The sequence below is a fragment of the Saccostrea cucullata genome, unplaced genomic scaffold (assembly GCF_032062105.1).
Source record: "Saccostrea cucullata isolate Sc308-1 unplaced genomic scaffold, CSIRO_AGI_Scuc_v1 ctg612, whole genome shotgun sequence".
NCBI classification, from domain to species: Eukaryota; Metazoa; Mollusca; class Bivalvia; order Ostreida; family Ostreidae; genus Saccostrea; species Saccostrea cuccullata.
Window position 1 is genome coordinate 192,830 of NW_026925190.1, and position 18,169 is coordinate 210,998.

The 18,169-nt window shown below is 31.7% G+C and overlaps 1 protein-coding gene across 1 annotated transcript in view; it reads right to left on the reverse strand.

The window, feature by feature from the left end:
* Positions 1-11,769, reverse strand: part of LOC134268289 (uncharacterized) — a 31,742-nt gene extending 19,973 nt beyond the window's left edge. Inside the window, exon 1 of the mRNA XM_062750524.1 lies at positions 11,690-11,769. The gene's annotated coding sequence lies outside the window, so the exon portion shown is untranslated. The remainder of the gene's footprint in view (positions 1-11,689) is intronic.
* Between the last annotated feature and the right edge of the window lie 6,400 nt (positions 11,770-18,169).

The following is an 18,169-nucleotide window of genomic DNA, read 5'->3' on the forward strand; positions in this document are numbered from 1 at the left end:
CATCGACATGATCGACAAAGTAGACATTACGCCAGGGTTAGTTTATACCATTTGAATTTTTTTTTACAGAAAAAAAACGCATCAATTACACTATGCCAGCAGTTTTTAACTAAAGTGTTCCGATAAAAAGACGTTATCTCAAGTTTTACGGAGCTTGTCACACCTTTAAAAAGATTTCACCCTGATTTAAATCCCCCCTAACTTGTTTTTGTCTCTGCACATATTTAACCTTGATTTTTTTAAATGTTGTCCGATTTTGTTATCACAGCCGTTCGATGATGTCTTTTTTGGACTGATTATTATTACATGTACTATTGGACGGCTACTGGTTATTTTTTAGACTGCACGAACAAACTTAAAGCATTGCTCCAAAGAACTATGTTTTTAAATTAAATTATATTTGTACAACAAGTTCCTAAAAATTGTCAAGGATACTTTTTTCAAGGTGAAACAAATCAAATACTTAGTGTAAGAAAAAAGCCTTAGAATTAAATTAAAATATATAGATCTGAAGACTTTTGCGCAAATTGAATCATGGATAATACCATGTATTTATACCATCGTCTTCAACCTTCCTAAAATAATCTATTTTCTTCAACAATGAGTCTACTCTGCTCTGTTTTTTGCAAATATCTAAACAAAATGTTTGTTGTAAATGAGCATTCATTGTAATGCCAAACAAATAAAACAAATATGTACAAAAGTTACAAATGACCATATTATAAGGATATTAATATACATAACGAAAAAATACAAATATGTCTAGAAGAATTTGCAAAAAAGATGGGAGAACAAACACCCAAGTTCTTAAAAGCTTGTGAAACACTCGAAAAAATAAGTACTATATTGTAACATTGTTAACATGTCAGATTAACAACTTCAATGTAAATGTATATTATATAAAAACAATATATATGTATATTATATATAATAAACAACAAAATAATTATGATGACATAAAATTATAACATTATTAACATATCAATCAAAAAACAAATAACATACAATAATTCCACTGTAAGTGTACATTATTTAATCGAATACAATTGAGTATATATTGAGTGGATGCAGGGGAGGTGGTGGGTCAAAAATTATATCCATCAGAAAGCATGGTCTGGATAAACAAGATCAAGTCACAAATATAAAATAGTAGCAAGAATTCATTGCGGCATTGAAAATTCCGGAAAAATTCTCTTATAACAATAGACTACCAGAGATGGTATAAATTACTTTATGTTGCACATAAATACAATTATACCATCGTCTTCAACCTTCCTCAAATAATCTATTTTGTTCAACAATGAGTCTACTCTGCTCTGTTTTTTGCAAATATCAAAGCAAAACGTTTGTTGTAAATGAGCATTTATTGTAATGCCAAACAAATTAAACAAATATGTACAACAAAAGTTACATATGACCATATCTGGATATATCCTTTATAAGGATATTAATATACATAACGAAAAATTACAAATATGACTAGAAGAATTTGCAAAAAAGATGGGAGAACAAACACGCCTTAAACTTGTCGATAACTAACAAGTTATAGACAAGTGCCCCATACAGAGGAGACGAATGGGAAACATCAACACCTCATAAGTAGGACAAACAGACTAACATATGGCTAAACCATCAGATGCCAAACTTTACTATTTATTTCCTGTAAACCTACCAATCTATGATGTTCTTTGGAGATCAAAGTCTTCCAACAATCTTTAAGAATTTTAATAGGTTCTAATTGTGCACAGTTATTTGCAGACCTAAACCTATTTTTGCATTCATATTCCCTTGAAATAGGCTACATATACAAATTGTGTCCCATTGGCAACAAATACTATCTAACATTAAGTTAAATTTTGAATTGTTTCAAATGACTTTTGAGATCAATTGTTGTTTCAATTATTTTACACTGAAAACAAAGACTAGTATTATGTACAATGGATTAAGATATATATACACATACCAATTTTAAACTAGTCTTAAATGCATATTAAACAAGGTTATGAATTATGTTGCCTCAGACCGTCATACTGATGTCGATTGTATTACACTTATAAACAAACATAGTGATATATACAGTGGGTTATCAAAATACAAAGGCAAATTTTCAACTGCATATAAAATCAACTATGCTACCTCAGACAGTCATACTTGTGTCAATTATTATACACTGAAAACATTGTAACATATATAATGGGCTTTAAGACACATATATATCAGATAGTCTTAATAATGACAGTTATTTTACACTGAAAACAAAACAAAGTAATATATACAATTGGTTTAAATACACATATAAATTTAAACTAGTCTTAAAAGCATATAAAACAAGGAGATCAACTATGCTGCCTCGGACAGTCATACTGATGCAGGTTGTACTTCACTCTACACAAAGTATTACAACAATGTCATTCCATACAATTGTTATGATGTAAATTGTGTTACCCATTGACTATGCTGCCTTAGACAGTCATACTGATGTACATGTAGATTGACCTACACTAGGAAATAGGGTATAATAAAAGATCACTAACTTTGTATATCACTAAAAAATGTAAATTGTTCCATTCTATAAAATACAATATAATCAAGTCACCAGAAATGCTGCCTCAGACAGTCATTCTGAGTAACATCAGCCTCAGATAATCACCGTAGTTACAAGTGGAGTTATATACTTCCACAAGTGCTTCCTAGGAAAGTCAAAGATTACATCTTACCAAAAAATGTTGTCGCAGACAGTCTTTTTCTAAAATGCGAGATATAACTGAACAAGAAACCACAAAAAGAAACACTATTCAGCTGCATCAGACAGTCTGTTATGAAAGAAAAGATTGAAATCAAAAGTACTACTTAAATTGACCTGTAAGACAGATTTGTTATTTTGTAATGAGTCACTAAAAAGCAATAATGAGGAATTGCTGCATCTTCTTGAAAACTGAAATTTATATTCCTTATTATTATTCAAAGTATTTCAGCAGTAATATATCATGCCATGTACCAGTTATAGCTAAAATGGATCAATCAGAAGAGAATTATATCCCTTCCTTTACTCTTTACTTTAAAATAATTGCCATTTTTGCATTACAATCTGCTTCATAGTCTTGCATTTTTTGCTGATATTTGAAAACACACTGGTCTTTAAAATTCATCACATATTACGCTGTAAAACTGACCATCATAACTTGTTTTGGTATTGCTGTTTCTTTATCAATATGCTCATACTCATTTTGATTATCCTCGTGTGTATTGGTTTTCCTGTTATATCTCAAACTCACAAAAATAAGGAAATAGTGTAGACATGGTTGCAAGAGGTTGCTTATTAAATTCTATGAAGCAAAATATATCATTTAATGCTCTATTAACCACTGAGTCATCAAAATAACATGAGGTAATGTGGGTAAATGAATATTAGGTGCACCTGATACGTGTGCAACACCCTCAAATCTAAATTGTGCCGGGTACGTTAATCCTTCAATTATGATTTTACTGAACTGTCACAACATGTGAGTTGGTTGTTCATAATGTAATGTCTGTCCCATGATGTATGTTAATATAGTTACTTAATTATGAGGAAAACATTTGACATGCAGAAAAATTTTGATGATCCTGGTACGAGTGATACATAATATGAGTGCTGTCATTCAACATGAATTTGAAATAAAAGAAAATATTTATCATCAATACTATTACACTATAATACTGGTTAGGTATGTATCCTTATCGGTGTCTTACTATGGCATCTCTTATTGAAATGCATTATTAAAATTATTTTTGGAAGATTACTTACAACTACCATTTTATCAAAATACGAATTGAATGGAACTGTTGGATAATCTCAGTAGCTAAAACAATGTGGAATAATTCTTTACAAGTGATGTAATATTCCTGCAATATAAATATGGCATTTCGTCCTAATTTCACATATGAAAACAATGTTTTGCCTAAGACAACTTATATCCCAGCATTATTTCTAGCAGCATAATATACACATATGAATTTTGCTAACAAATAATATTTATTTAAAGTTTAAATTGGAGCAGCTTTTGTTATAATTTGATAACATGAATATTTTTGACATTGGGAAAAAAATCATTTCAGATTCCCCTTCCATTTGAGGAAAGATAAGTTATGAAGAAGGCCATGTTTTTCCTAATTATTAATTATCATTATTGCTATTTTTTCTCATTAATTTAATTATTATTATTTATTTATTTATTTTTTGGTACATACAGAAATTAGTAAACTTTGAAGAAAAGCAAATTTGGAATCATGTTAAAGATTTCCAATCTTGCTTGATGAATTCCTTAAGCTTCATTGATGCTTTCATGTTCATTTGAAAAGTAATTTGCATCTATAACCTGTGACTTAATAAGTAGTTATTATAGTATTGCAACTAATTATGTGTATATCAATGAACTAATTTATTTGACTCTCTAGAAACATAGAAACACATGAAATTTTGTTATAAATAATCATATATGAAGCAAAATATGAGTGTATGTGTAAATTCATCCGGAATTACTAAACATAAACTAAAACTAGTAAGAGAGGTAAAGCGTATCAAAGATAACATGAAAGTATTTGACTTTGAATTGCAATTTACAATCTAAGTTTACAATCTAAGTAAAACCATTTTTTACAAACATAACAGGCACACAATTTGCCATACCATATCTAAATGTAAGGGCACAAATATAAATGTGAAGAAATTATGCCTATTTGAGTGCCATAATAAACCAGTACTCATAGTTTTGATAAAACGCCCTAACCTTAAACAGTAGTCGTAGTTTGGATAAAAAAAAAAAGCCCCAATCACATAGGAACACAATAACAAAACAACAATTACTGCACAAGATCCTTCCATGCAGCCATCCAGCAACTAACAAAAATGCACAAACTTATATGGGCACAATAATAAAGCAATTATGCTAGCAAGAAAATAAACCCCGACCATATAGGGGCACCAAAATAAACCAGTAATCAGGCTAAAAGACTAACTCCCAACATGAAAGGAGACTTTTAACCATTAATTAGTATGCGCATCTTGCATAGACATTACAATTAATGAACCATATAGGTGTACAGGATCCTACAAAAATCAACCCCGACCATATAGGGGTATAGAATCCTGTTAATATTAAACTCTAACCATATAGGAGTACAGGATCCTACAAAAACTAACCCCGACCACATAGGGGTATAGAATCCTGTTAATATTAAACTCCAACCATATAGGAGTACAGGGCCCTCTTAAAATTAAACTGCGACCATATAGGAGTATATGATCCAGCAAAAGTTAAACCTCAACCATATAGGAGTACAGGATCCTACAAAAGTTAACCTCGACCATAAAGGGGTATAGAATCCTGTTAATATTAATCTCCAACCATATAGGAGTACAGGGCCCTCTTAAAATTAAACTGCGACCATATAGGAGTATATGATCCAGCAAAAGTTAAACCTCAACCATATAGGAGTACAGGATCCTACAAAAACTAACCCCGACCACATAGGGGTATAGAATCCTGTTAATATTAAACTCCAACCATATAGGAGTACAGGGCCCTCTTAAAATTAAACTGCGACCATATAGGAGTATATGATCCAGCAAAAGTTAAACCTCAACCATATAGGAGTACAGGATCCTACAAAAACTAACCCCGACCACATAGGGGTATAGAATCCTGTTAATATTAAACTCCAACCATATAGGAGTACAGGGCCCTCTTAAAGTTAAACTGCGACCATATAGGAGTATATGATCCAGCAAAAGTTAAACCTCAACCATATAGGAGTACAGGATCCTACAAAAACTAACCCCGACCACATAGGGGTATAGAATCCTGTTAATATTAAACTCCAACCATATAGGAGTACAGGGCCCTCTTAAAATTAAACTGCGACCATATAGGAGTACATGATCCAGCAAAAGTTAAACCCCAACCATATAGGGGTACAGGATCCTGCTTACATTAAACCCCAAGTATATACGGGTGCATGATCCTGGTAATATTAATTCCAACCATATAAGAGTACAGGAATAGGATACGTAAAATTCAAAACTGATCCTAGTCACAAAATAGGATTACTGGACCCAGATAAAAATTAAATCCAAACCATAGGATGTTGCCGGTATTAAATGTACCTCTTTCATTAATATTTTTAAATGTTAATTAATAACAAATTCAATAAAGCTACTCTCGTACACTGTTTTTTTTTAAACAGATCAATTGATACTGCACGGCTGATAAAAAAGAAATACATCTGGAAAGTGCTTTACGTAACTTGTGCGCAATTTTAGCCAGTGCTGTACATCCACCATATCTGTACCGAGGCGTCACTTGATCTTTCGGCCGTGGTAAAGTAACAGATAGTTTATCCACGCAGTCGCACAGAATAAAATCATCATGTAGTCCCATTAAAGGCATTATATTATCATCACAACATGAGCTGAAAAGCCACAAAGCCTCAATCAACGGCATAGCCACAACGGTTCATGATCATAATCACAATGTTCAATGTTTTTGGTATAATCAGATAATGTACATGTAGTGTTTGTAAACAAAGTCTAACAATATTGGGCAACGGACAACCTTATAAGCCCAATGACAATGAGAGAAGATGTAAATCAATTCAGATGACAGACACTCACACAAGTCAAGAATTCAAAAATTATGTTGAAGAATGTCAATGATCACAAAACAATACAAAAACGGGATGCTATATAATACATGCACAAATACACATATAGAGCTTAGCGGATTCAGCCGGATTGTCAATTGGAAAATATTGAATTTCCTATTTTTCTGTTGTTCTATTCAAAAAGTTGTTATTTTTTAAATTAAGATTTTGATCCTTAGACAAAATTCGGTATGTAGTTGTGCTTGAAGTAGATTAATATTTTGATTAACCAACTATCGCTTTATTATGATAATCAGTATAGATCTATAACAAATTGTGCATATACGCTGCTGAATGCATATTGTAAGCGAACAATTTTTAATAGCGCATGTTTTTCGAAAGGTTAAAATTTGTGAAGAGTTTCATATTTCATATCATTTTCGTCGAATTTATGTTAGTGATAATATTCTGTTTTTATTTTTAGCAAATTATTAGTATGGTGAATTACAATTTTAAGTTTTTAAAAAATATGCATAATGCCTGAAGTAGCTTGGCAATGTACATGTATCAGTGCTTATGCTTGGCGATAAATAAAGTACTGTTTGTTTGACACTAAAAGAATGTTTCTAAAACATGTGCTGACTGAATTTTTAAATTATGAGAGAAAAAATGCTTATTGAATAGAAAATATGCTAGAATGTTTTGGAATATTATTTATTATATTTTAAAATCATAACATATCTTGGGGTCTGGTCTGATACATTTAATAACTGGTATATGGGATATTGTTAATCATGTTAATCATGACCATAAAATCTCTACCTGTTAAACATCAATGGTCAAAGGGGAAAATATTTACTCTATATACTCTAGCAATTAAAGCCCGGCTTTCAGTTCTTTCAGCACTTTGATTAATTTTGTAAAGAAGTTTTTTAAAACTTAGTTTTTATGTTATTTGCATTATTGGGCTTCCTTATATCATGCCGCCATGTTTACAGAGATTGTAAAAAGGGAATTTAAATACAAAAAACACCTTTTGTGTTTTGCTTATTTTCATTTTTAACGTACGCAGAAAGCTGTGTGTATTAAAGAGAAAACAAACTAATATTGGAAGTAGATATATGCAAAGATAGAAAAGCAATTTATCACAAAGTTATTCTGAGTAAAAAAAAAATTAAAAAAAAATACATCTATGAAGTAGTCATATGCTAAAGTCTACGGAAGCCCATTTAGTGTAAACCAAAAATATATAAAGAAAAACGGAATTAATACATAAAGGAAAACCGAAAATATATAAAGGAAAACCAAAAATATATAAAGGAAAACCAAAAATATATAAAGAAAAACCAAAAATATATAAAGAAAAACCAAAAATATATGAAGAAAAACGGAATTAATATATAAAGAAAAACGAAATTAATATGAAGAAAACGGAATTAATATATTAAGAAAAACGAAATTATTACATAAAGAAAAACGAAATTGTTAAAAGTAGAAAAACTTCAACTAAAATACGGAATTTATTGAGGTGCACGGTAAGGGTCTGAACCCATAAATCATGAGTGCACCGCGTCTGATAGACCTGATTTTGTTTCAACAATAAACAAGCGTGGTGTTTGCCTTTACATTCACCTTTTCCTATGTCGAAAACACATCCATTACAATACATGAATGGGGAGGATTTAATCTTTGATATCTAATTGCACAACTATTTAAGAAAACATGAACTTTAAGATTCTATTGTTTACAACATTTAACATTCAGGAATCCCTTATCCATTATTCAACTATCGCACAATATATTCATTAAAAATGTAAAATAATACGTTATCGATCGGACTTGGGTTTGTTTGACATTTTTAAAAAAGATTGTTTAAAGAGAACAGGTGCAAAAAGTAAAACAAGTCAAAGTGGTTACAAGTAGATTTTTATGATTGTTTACTATATTAGAAATAAAGCAAATCACCTTCAGTTGATTCTGTGATCTTATCAACGCATAATTAGAGGTGATGTACTGGCTACTAAGTACTTGCTCTCACATATTATAAATGTCCAACTCTCAATATGTACTATTTATGAGTCAGTGGTACTATAGTTCTTGCTCTCATATATTTTAAATGACAAACTCTCAATTTGTGTATTTATAAGTCGGTGACAATGCACACACTTGTAAATAACAAATCCCACAAAGTAATGAAATCATTTTTCTTATAGTTTCAACAATCTAAGATTTATGGGTACACAGATTCGGACGCTAGGTTTAGTTCGTGGGAATCCAGTAATACGATACGCAAGGTCGTGACCTTCTAGCTGAGCTCTAATGGGCTTCTACAAAGCCCAATAGTGCAAACCAGAAATAAATAAAGAAAAAACGAAATTATTAAATAAAGGAAAAACGAAATTATTAAATAAAGGAAAAACGAAATTATTAAATAAAGAAAAAACGAAATTATTAAATAAAGGAAAAACGAAATTATTAAATGAAGAAAAACGAAATTATTAAATAAAGAAAAACAAAATCATTAAGTAAAGAACAAGAGGCCCATGGGCCCAATCGCTCACCTGAGCACTGTGGCTAGGAAAAAGTATAGAAATTGGTTTATTATTAAAAAGTTTAAATCCAAAAGCAATCCAATGACCAATCATGGCTTTGGTATTATTTAGAACATAAATTTTTAAAGAATGTTCCTATATATGTCTATGTAAAACTTTATTGGTCATTGTGGCTCGCCCCCCCCCCCCATCCCAGGGTCATGATTTGTACAAACCTGAGACTGCACAAGCTGAGGATGCTTTCATATAAATATGACCAATTATGGTTTTGCAATTCATAAGAAAAAGATTTTTTTTTTAAAAAAAAATTCCTATATATTTCTATGTAAAATTTTGGTCGGCCATTGTGGCCCCGCCCTACCCCCGGGGGGCATGATTTGAACAAACTTAAATCTACACTACCTGAAGATGCTTCTATATAAATATGATCAATTATAACTTTGCTATTCTTGAGAAGAAGATTTTTAAAGAATTTTCTTATATATTTCAAAGTAAAACTTTGGTCGGCCATTGTGGCCCCGTCGTATCCCAGGGGGTCATGATTTGAACAAATTTGAATCTACACTGCCTGAAGATGCTTCCATATAAAGATGATCAAATATAGCTTTGCTATTCTTGAGAAGAAGATTTTTAAAGAATGTTCCTGTATATTTCTATGTAAAACTTTGGTCGGACATTGTGGTCCCGCCCTACCCCCAGGGGTCATGATTTGAACCAACTTGAATCTACACTACCTGTGGATGCTTCCATATAAATATGAACATTTATGTCTTTGCAATTCTTGAGAAGAAGATTTTTAAAGAATTTTCCCATATATTTCTATGTAAAACTTTGGTCGGCCATTTTGGCCCCGCCCTACCCCGGGGGTCATGATTTAAACAAACTTAAATCTACACTACCTGAGGATGTTTCCACATAAGTTTCATCTTTTCTGACACAGTGGTTCTTGAGAAGATTTTTAAAACATACCATCAAATTTTCATTAATTCCCAATTATCTCCCCTTGAATGAGGGCGTGGCCCTTCATTTGAACAAACTTGAATCCCTTTTACCCAAGGATGCTTTGTGGCAAGTTTGGTTGAAATTGGCCCAGCGGTTCATGAGAAGAAGTCGAAAATGTGAAAAGTTTACAGACGGACAGACAGACGACGGACAAAATGTGATCAGAAAAGCTCACTTGAGCTTTCAGCTTAGGTGAGCTAAAAACGAAATTATTAAATTAAGATAGCATCGTTGATAAGTTTAACAAAACAAAACGCGAGGATAAGGGTTCCAGTCACGCGTGGTTCATTCCACAGTGAGTGTGTCTTCAGCGCCAGACAGGGACATGCTGGACGAAGAATTTTAGAAATGTCAACAAGAAGAACAAAATGCCATTTTAGAAATGTGTTCTTGTATTGCGACGTCCTTATGAAATGAGGGGAATGTAGAAGTAAAAATAGTCACGAAGTAATCAAATCATCCTCGTTTTTGTTTCAACAACCCGTGATTTATGAATATACAGATGGGGCGCTAGGCTTATTCCGGAGGGAATTTTTTAATACGATAAGCAAGGTCTTGACCTTTCAGCGATTCAAGCGATTTGAATTGGATTTCATTGTTTTCAATCAAGCAGAAACATCCACCCTCATGATCCTCTATGCATAATGCTACACATCAACAAATTACGTATACCGCTGAACAATTATTGACAATTTACCTCAGACATTAGATTGAAGTATTTGTTTCAGTTGATGTTTTCTCTTTCTCCCTCACTCTTCTTTTTATTTAATAATTTCGTTTATCTTTATTAAATAATTTCGTTTTTCTTTATATATCAATTCTGTTTTTCTTTATATATTAATTCCGTTTTCTTTATATATTAATTTCGTTTTTATTTATATATTAATTTAGTTTTTCTTTATATATTAATTTAGTTTTTATTTATATATTAATTTAGTTTTTCTTTATACATTAATTTCGTTTTTCTTTATATATTAATTCCGTTTTTCTTTATATTTTAATTTCGTTTTTCTTTATATATGAATTCCGTTTTTCTTTATATATTTTTGGTTTTTCTTTATATATTTTTGGTTTTCCTTTATATATTTTTGGTTTTCCTTTATATATTTTTGGTTTTCCTTTATATATTAATTCCGTTTTTCTTTATATATTTTTGGTTTGCACCATTGGGCTTCCGTAAAAGTCAACAAATGAAAACAACGCCTCTGCATGAACCATGTGAACATACATTTAGATACTGTAGAATTCTCATACGTCTGCTTATAACTTTGTTGAACTCTATTCTTTGAAGACAGAGTAAGCATTATCTGTATTTAAAAAATCATGCTTTATCAATTCTATAGTCCTATGTAAACAAACGAACTATATAGCTAGAAGCAATACTAAAACACAACACAAGAAGAGTGAAAAAAAGAAAAAAAAAACGAAAGTACTAGTGTTAAAATTAATGCACTTATTATTTAATTATTCCAAACGGGAAAAAAAAACATACCTTTGAGACACCTGTTAATTACCTGGATTTCCTGGACCTGAATTTCGAAATAACAATCCCTACGAAATCAGGTCAGTCATTATTAAGTGCATATATTGCACGTACGTTAGTTAAACATCATATGCTCGGCTTTGTAACTTCCTTTCATTTTGAAAGTTTTCACAAAACCTCTCGAAAATATACTTTTTGACCTCACATGATTGTTATATATCAACCTCGCTTTAACCAGTACTACAAAGTTATATTTGATCATCTATTATCACTATATGTATGCAACAATATCCCTTTTGTCTCCTGATTAATGACTCCGCTTTACATTTGAGAGATTCCGGGTTCAAATCCTATACAGTTTTTTTTTTAAATACCTCGTTTTTTATTTACTAAATGATAATACATGTATTCAGCATGTGACAGGAAAAAAGTTATGACCTCTGGCTTGTACAAACTGATAAAATCATCATTACAGTGTAATAAATAGTCTATATAAGAAGAATCTTCTGTACCCATAATAAAGAATCAGCGATCAAATCTGGAAAATTTTAAGGAAGTGTTGAATCGCCTGGAGCCTAGCGAACTGGCACACATACCGAAAGCTGACACTGATTTAGAAATTGAAAGAAAGGAACCATCTAAAGATGAAATACTCAAAACAATAACAGCCCTTAAGAACAACAAAGCACCTGGAAATGATCAACTGCCAGCAGAGTTTTTTCAAAGCAGATCCAAACCTTGCAGCAGACATTTTACACTAATTATTCACCCAGATCTGGAATAATAGTCTGGTCCTGATATTTAAAAAGAAGGCTAGAAATAACTTCTAACGGCAAATAATTATTATTTGGTCCAGCATAGTTTTTTAACCTAATTCGAGTATGCTGAATCTGAAAAAATATGCTGGCTTTCATGAAAATGGCGGTAAATAGGTCAAAATGGCGATTCAAAATGGCGGACATCAAATTTTTCTAATTTTCTCTTAATGTTGTTCAAAATGGAGAAATAATGAGTGATTATCTTACTGAGTGTTAAAAAACTATAAGAAAGAAAATAGAATTTTAACTTTTTTTGTTTAACTTAGAAAATTTAGTCGTTTCTACACGTAATTTGAATTTTCTTATTTATTTGTCTATTGTTTCTATTTTCTTCTTTGTTAAGAGTTTTACATTTGAAAATATTCATACACTGCAGATTTGTTTTTTTTCCCTCTTCATTCTCACTATTCTGCAACTGAATGATGATGCAGCTGTAAGTCAAAAGTCAAAATGGCGATTTCAAATGGCGGATATTCATTTCTTTTTCAAATTATTTCTTAATGTCGTTTACATAAGAGAAAGGATTTGTTAATATCTTACTGAGCGTAGTACAACCATGTAAAATGACAATAGAACACTGATAGTATCATTTAAATTCGGAAAATTTCGTCTTTTAAATTTGAAATGTGTTAATTAGCTCAAAATGGCAATTCAAATGACGTCTTACACACTCGAATTTCGTAAAATACCCAAACTGCTTAATTCTGATTCGAGAAAATATATTTAGAGGCTGTTTTTTTTTTTTTTTTTTTACATAAAATAATGTTCGAATGCAATTAAAGTTGGAGGATATTTTTGTTAATGATTTAGGATTTTTATAACACGGATTTTTGTTTAATTACTTCTGTTATTAAGATAAATATATGACAATTCCGAAGACATTTTACCTATTATCTGTCTCTCCATGCTTCTTCATATTAAAGTTAATTAATAAATAGCATATACTAATTGCTATTTTGAAGACAATATGAAAATTAAGCTACCCCAAGAGCAGTATTCCTTGAGCATTAAGGCGAGAGGACATTGTAGTTCGAGGGTTGCTAAATCATATCAGTTGTTGGAAATTCTTGATCTATTTTCATAGTCCAATGTAGAAAAAAATGTTTATGGTCATGTGGGAGGTCTAGTGCAACATAACTTAGTATGCTTTTTAAAATGATGGATTTTTCTTGATTTTCCAGCTCTGATTCTGTGTCCCTACATTTGCATTTTGTTATTCTCAGTCAAAAATTCAACTGCATTCTCAAATATTTTACGTTGTGAACGCATGATTTTGTATTGAACAGTTTATATAAATTTTAAAAATATGAAATTTATAAAATATGAAAGAAGAAAATGTTTGTGTTCAATCCCCCTCGATTCTTGATACAACCTTAACTACCCTAGCAAAGAAGTGTGGATCAAGTTGCCTCGTAAAGTTTTTGGAGTGTTAAAGAAAATTTTGTTGCCAAGAGAAGTGTTGACTAGATCGAAGTCAAGAATGGCTTAGGCCTATTGCTACGAAAGCTTGTAAGTGATAGGAATCACGAGAAATCTGCAGACGCTCTTAAATTGCATAATTACAAAACTCTTCTCATCAAAATATGCACACAATATGATTCCAGATGATAACGTTTGAGAATTTTTTTGCTAATAGAATGACCTTTCTACCCTAAAAGACAACAAATCTAAACGTGGTCACGAAATAAAGAGCTGAATGTCTTAAATATCAGAGTTTTTTTATACCCCCCTTCCCCACCCCGGTTGAAAAGCGGGAGGGTATAGAGTAATCGGTATGTACGTCCGTTCGACCGTATGTCTGTTACGCTTTGGGGTACCCATCTCTTATCCACAACTCCTCTCATACCACTGAATTGAATTTGATGAAACTTTCACAGAATCTTTATTACATAATACCATTGTGCACCTCTTATTTTACTTTTTGATCCGACACATATTTTGAGTTTTCCAAAGTAAAACATGGACACTATCATTATATTCCTTTGGGAGACGGGGGTATCATTTAGTTAGCTAATTGCTCACAATACCTCTAATTCATATTGCATAAGGTTTTTGAAAAAAATAGACTTTTAACATTTGAACATAAATGTGTTGTTTTTTGAGTGTTTTTTGATTGATTTTATATTGTTTAACGCCGAGTCGGCAATTTTGCAGCCACGTTTCGGTGGACTATCTGTTTAAATAATCGGTTTTTGAAGGATTTTGGTTTCTCTAGCGGCCCCAAGTGAGCTTACTTTTTTTCGAACTCCAGAGAAACAATCTTTTACGTGCCAAGGGGGTTGTCATCCTTGACACGGGGCACCATTTTACTTGAGTGTTGACAATACCAAAATTCCGAAGACTGACTGAAACATTTAGCAAATAAATTTGGAATAGAAGATGTAAGGGGATAATACTAAGTTCTTATAAGTACTAAAAATCTGGAACAAAGTGTTCGATGAAATCGGACAAAAATTTGTTCAGATTATATTTTATGGTGTGCTGAGGGATGTTGATTTAGAAGAGCGAGTTGATAATGACAGGATTCAGAAGTGATTTTAGGTGGACAGGTCTCAAAGGCTTTGGAACACGGTCGAATACGAGGGAAAAATTTGGAAACTCTTAAGTTGAGATTGTTTTAACTATTTCCAGAAAAAATGGATCTTTTCTAGTATTTTTTGTTTGTTCATATTTTATGGACTAATCAATACACTATATATATATATATACGAATCAGATTTCAGCAGTTTGAGTCTTTTACGAAATTCGAGTGAATATGACGTCATTTGAATCGCCATTTTGAGCTAATTAAGACATTTCAAATTTAAACAACTTAATTTTCCAAATTAAAGTGATGATATTAGTGTTTTTTGGAAATTTACGTAGTTGTGCTACGCTCAGTAAGATATTCACAAATCCTTTCTCCTGTGTAAACGACATTAAGAAATAATTTGAAAAAAAAAATATCCGCCATTTTGAATCGCCATTTTGACTTTTAACTTACAGTTGCACCATTATTCACTTGTAGAATAGTGAGATGTAGAGGAAAAAATACAAATCTGCAGTGTATGATATATGCAAATGTGAGATCCTGAACAAAGCAGAATATATAACAATAGACAAAAAATCAGAGAAAATTCGAATTGCGTGGAGAAACGACTAAATTTTCTGAGTTAAACTAATAATGGTAGCATTCTATTATCATTTTTATACTTGTATTACACTTAGTGAGATATTCACACATTATTTCTCCTTTTTGAACGATATTAAGAGAAAATTTGAAAAATTTGATATCCGCCATTTTGAATCGCCATTTTGACCTATTTACCGCCATTTTCATGAAAGCCAGCATATTTTTTCGGATTTAGCATACTCGAAATAGGTTAAAAAACTATGCTGGACAAAATAATAATTATTTGCCGTTAGAAGTATTTTTTTCTATAAATCGAACCAGACTATAATAACACAATACCAACGACATGGTCCAAAGGAAATATCATTAAAGTACCAAAGAAGGGAGATCTTACTAACTGCGATAACTGGAGGGGCATCACATTACTATCTATACCAAGTAAGATTTTCAGCAGAATAATAATCGACAGAATTAAAACTGCAAAGGATGCCAAAATAAGACAAGAGCAAGCAGGTTTTAGGAAAGGGAAAAGTTGTTGCTACCAAGTGTTTACCCCCACGAAATATTATAGAGCAATGTACAGAGTGGCAAAGACAGCTTATGATAAACTTTATAGATTTCGAAAAAGCCTATTAATTTATCATATGTATTAGGAACACGTGCTTTTGTTTATTATGTGCTAATAAAAGCGACAGTAGCTGTTGGTCAGTATTTAAAGGACGATACCTGTGGAACAGGTATTCAATTTAATCACACTTTGAACTCATTCGAAGGCTTTGCTTTGCGGCATTCACACCCACCCACCAACCCACCCTCTTACTCCATCCTCTTATTTGTATTTTGTTTAATAAAGAAAGTTTTATTTCAAGGATTGATCAAACTGTTTTCATCACAAGAAAATTAAAAGTTTTGTACACAACAGATAAATTGTCAAAAATGGGAAAAAAATTTGCTTAGTCGCTCTTGATAATTTTATGTAAAAATTTTATATAAATGTAAAATTGTTGTGTAATGGTACATAGTATAGCTACATATAGTCGAAATGTGTTTACAGATAGTTCTAATTTACCTTTATTTTGCACAGGCTTTACTTAAACAAATCAATTAATTGTACATTATAATTTATGACACTTACGTAAGTTTGTGAGAATGAGTCCGCCATTCAATTTGTTTACCTCGCAATTGCTGCGGACTTACAGGTTTCCATAGTTTTTTTCAACATAAATCAATGTTGCTTTTTATCTATGGTTTTTCCTGGGCTGCGAGGGAAGCATAATGTGTTCATACATGCTTTTGTATAATGTTTTTAATCAGTGAAGTGAGGACATACAAGCCGTTGTGTTAAAATGCATTTTGTACTGTGATATGTGATTGTAGAAGAAAGGTAGAGAATCAGTACCATTGAATACTTGTGTTTTGTAAATGTATACGTCTAATAAATGCTGGCAAGCAAGCGCTTCCATTCCTATACAGACAAGTGTTCTTGTTATGATTGTAAATAATTTATGTTCGTTTGAGTGAAACGAATTAGAACTTAATTGACAGTATCCACAGAGAAAGCTTATGTAAGATTTTAAGACATTATGGAATACCATCAAAGATAGTGGAACTGATAAAAACTTCATAAGAATTCTTACAAACAAAGATACATTGCAGGTTCTAGTAATTGTTCAACCAAGCCTCTTTCGTTACTTCTCACCAAGATATTGACAGTAGTGAAAGAAAAACTTCAAGAGCACTGTGCAACTATATATTCAAGAAGTGGTGTGAATCAGCTGATGTGGATGCTATAAAATTCTTTTTTTTTGACACTTTGAAATCACAAGACTTTACATAAATCAACAGCTTAAAACGTACGACTTTTCAACTTTATACAGAACAATTCCCCATGACAAATTAAAATCCAGGTTTTTTGATATCATTGACAGCTGCTTCTTCAATAAAAATGGAACTCGTAAATTTACTTGCAAAATTATTTTGTTAAAACAGATTAAAACAGATTCTGATTGCACACATAAGTACTCTGAAGTTGACATCAAAAGGATGCTTGAGTTTCTGATTGACAACATCTATGTGGTTTTTGGAGACCAGGTATTCCAACAGTCTATTGGAATCCCCATGGGTACAAATTGCGCCCCGTTATTAGCAGACTTATTTTTATATTCATATGAAGCAGAATTTATACAAAATCTTATGCGTGAAAAGACGAAAACACTTGCTGAGGCCTTCAACTCGACATTTAGATATATCGACGACGTATTGTCAATTAATAATGGTAATTTCAATTCCTACGTCGATACGATGTATCCTGGTGAGCTTGAGATAAAAGATACCACAGAGTCCGACACTTCTGCTTCATACTTGGATATTTTACTTGAAAAAAGACACTAATGGTAATCTAACAACTAAGCTATATGATAAACGTGATGACTTTAACTTTTCTATCGTCAACTTCCCTTACTTATGCAGCAATATACCTTCATCACCTGCATACGGAGTATATGTATCTCAGTTGATTCGATACGCAAGAGCATGCTCTACGTATGAACAATTTCTTAAACGAGGTAAATTATTGACAAGT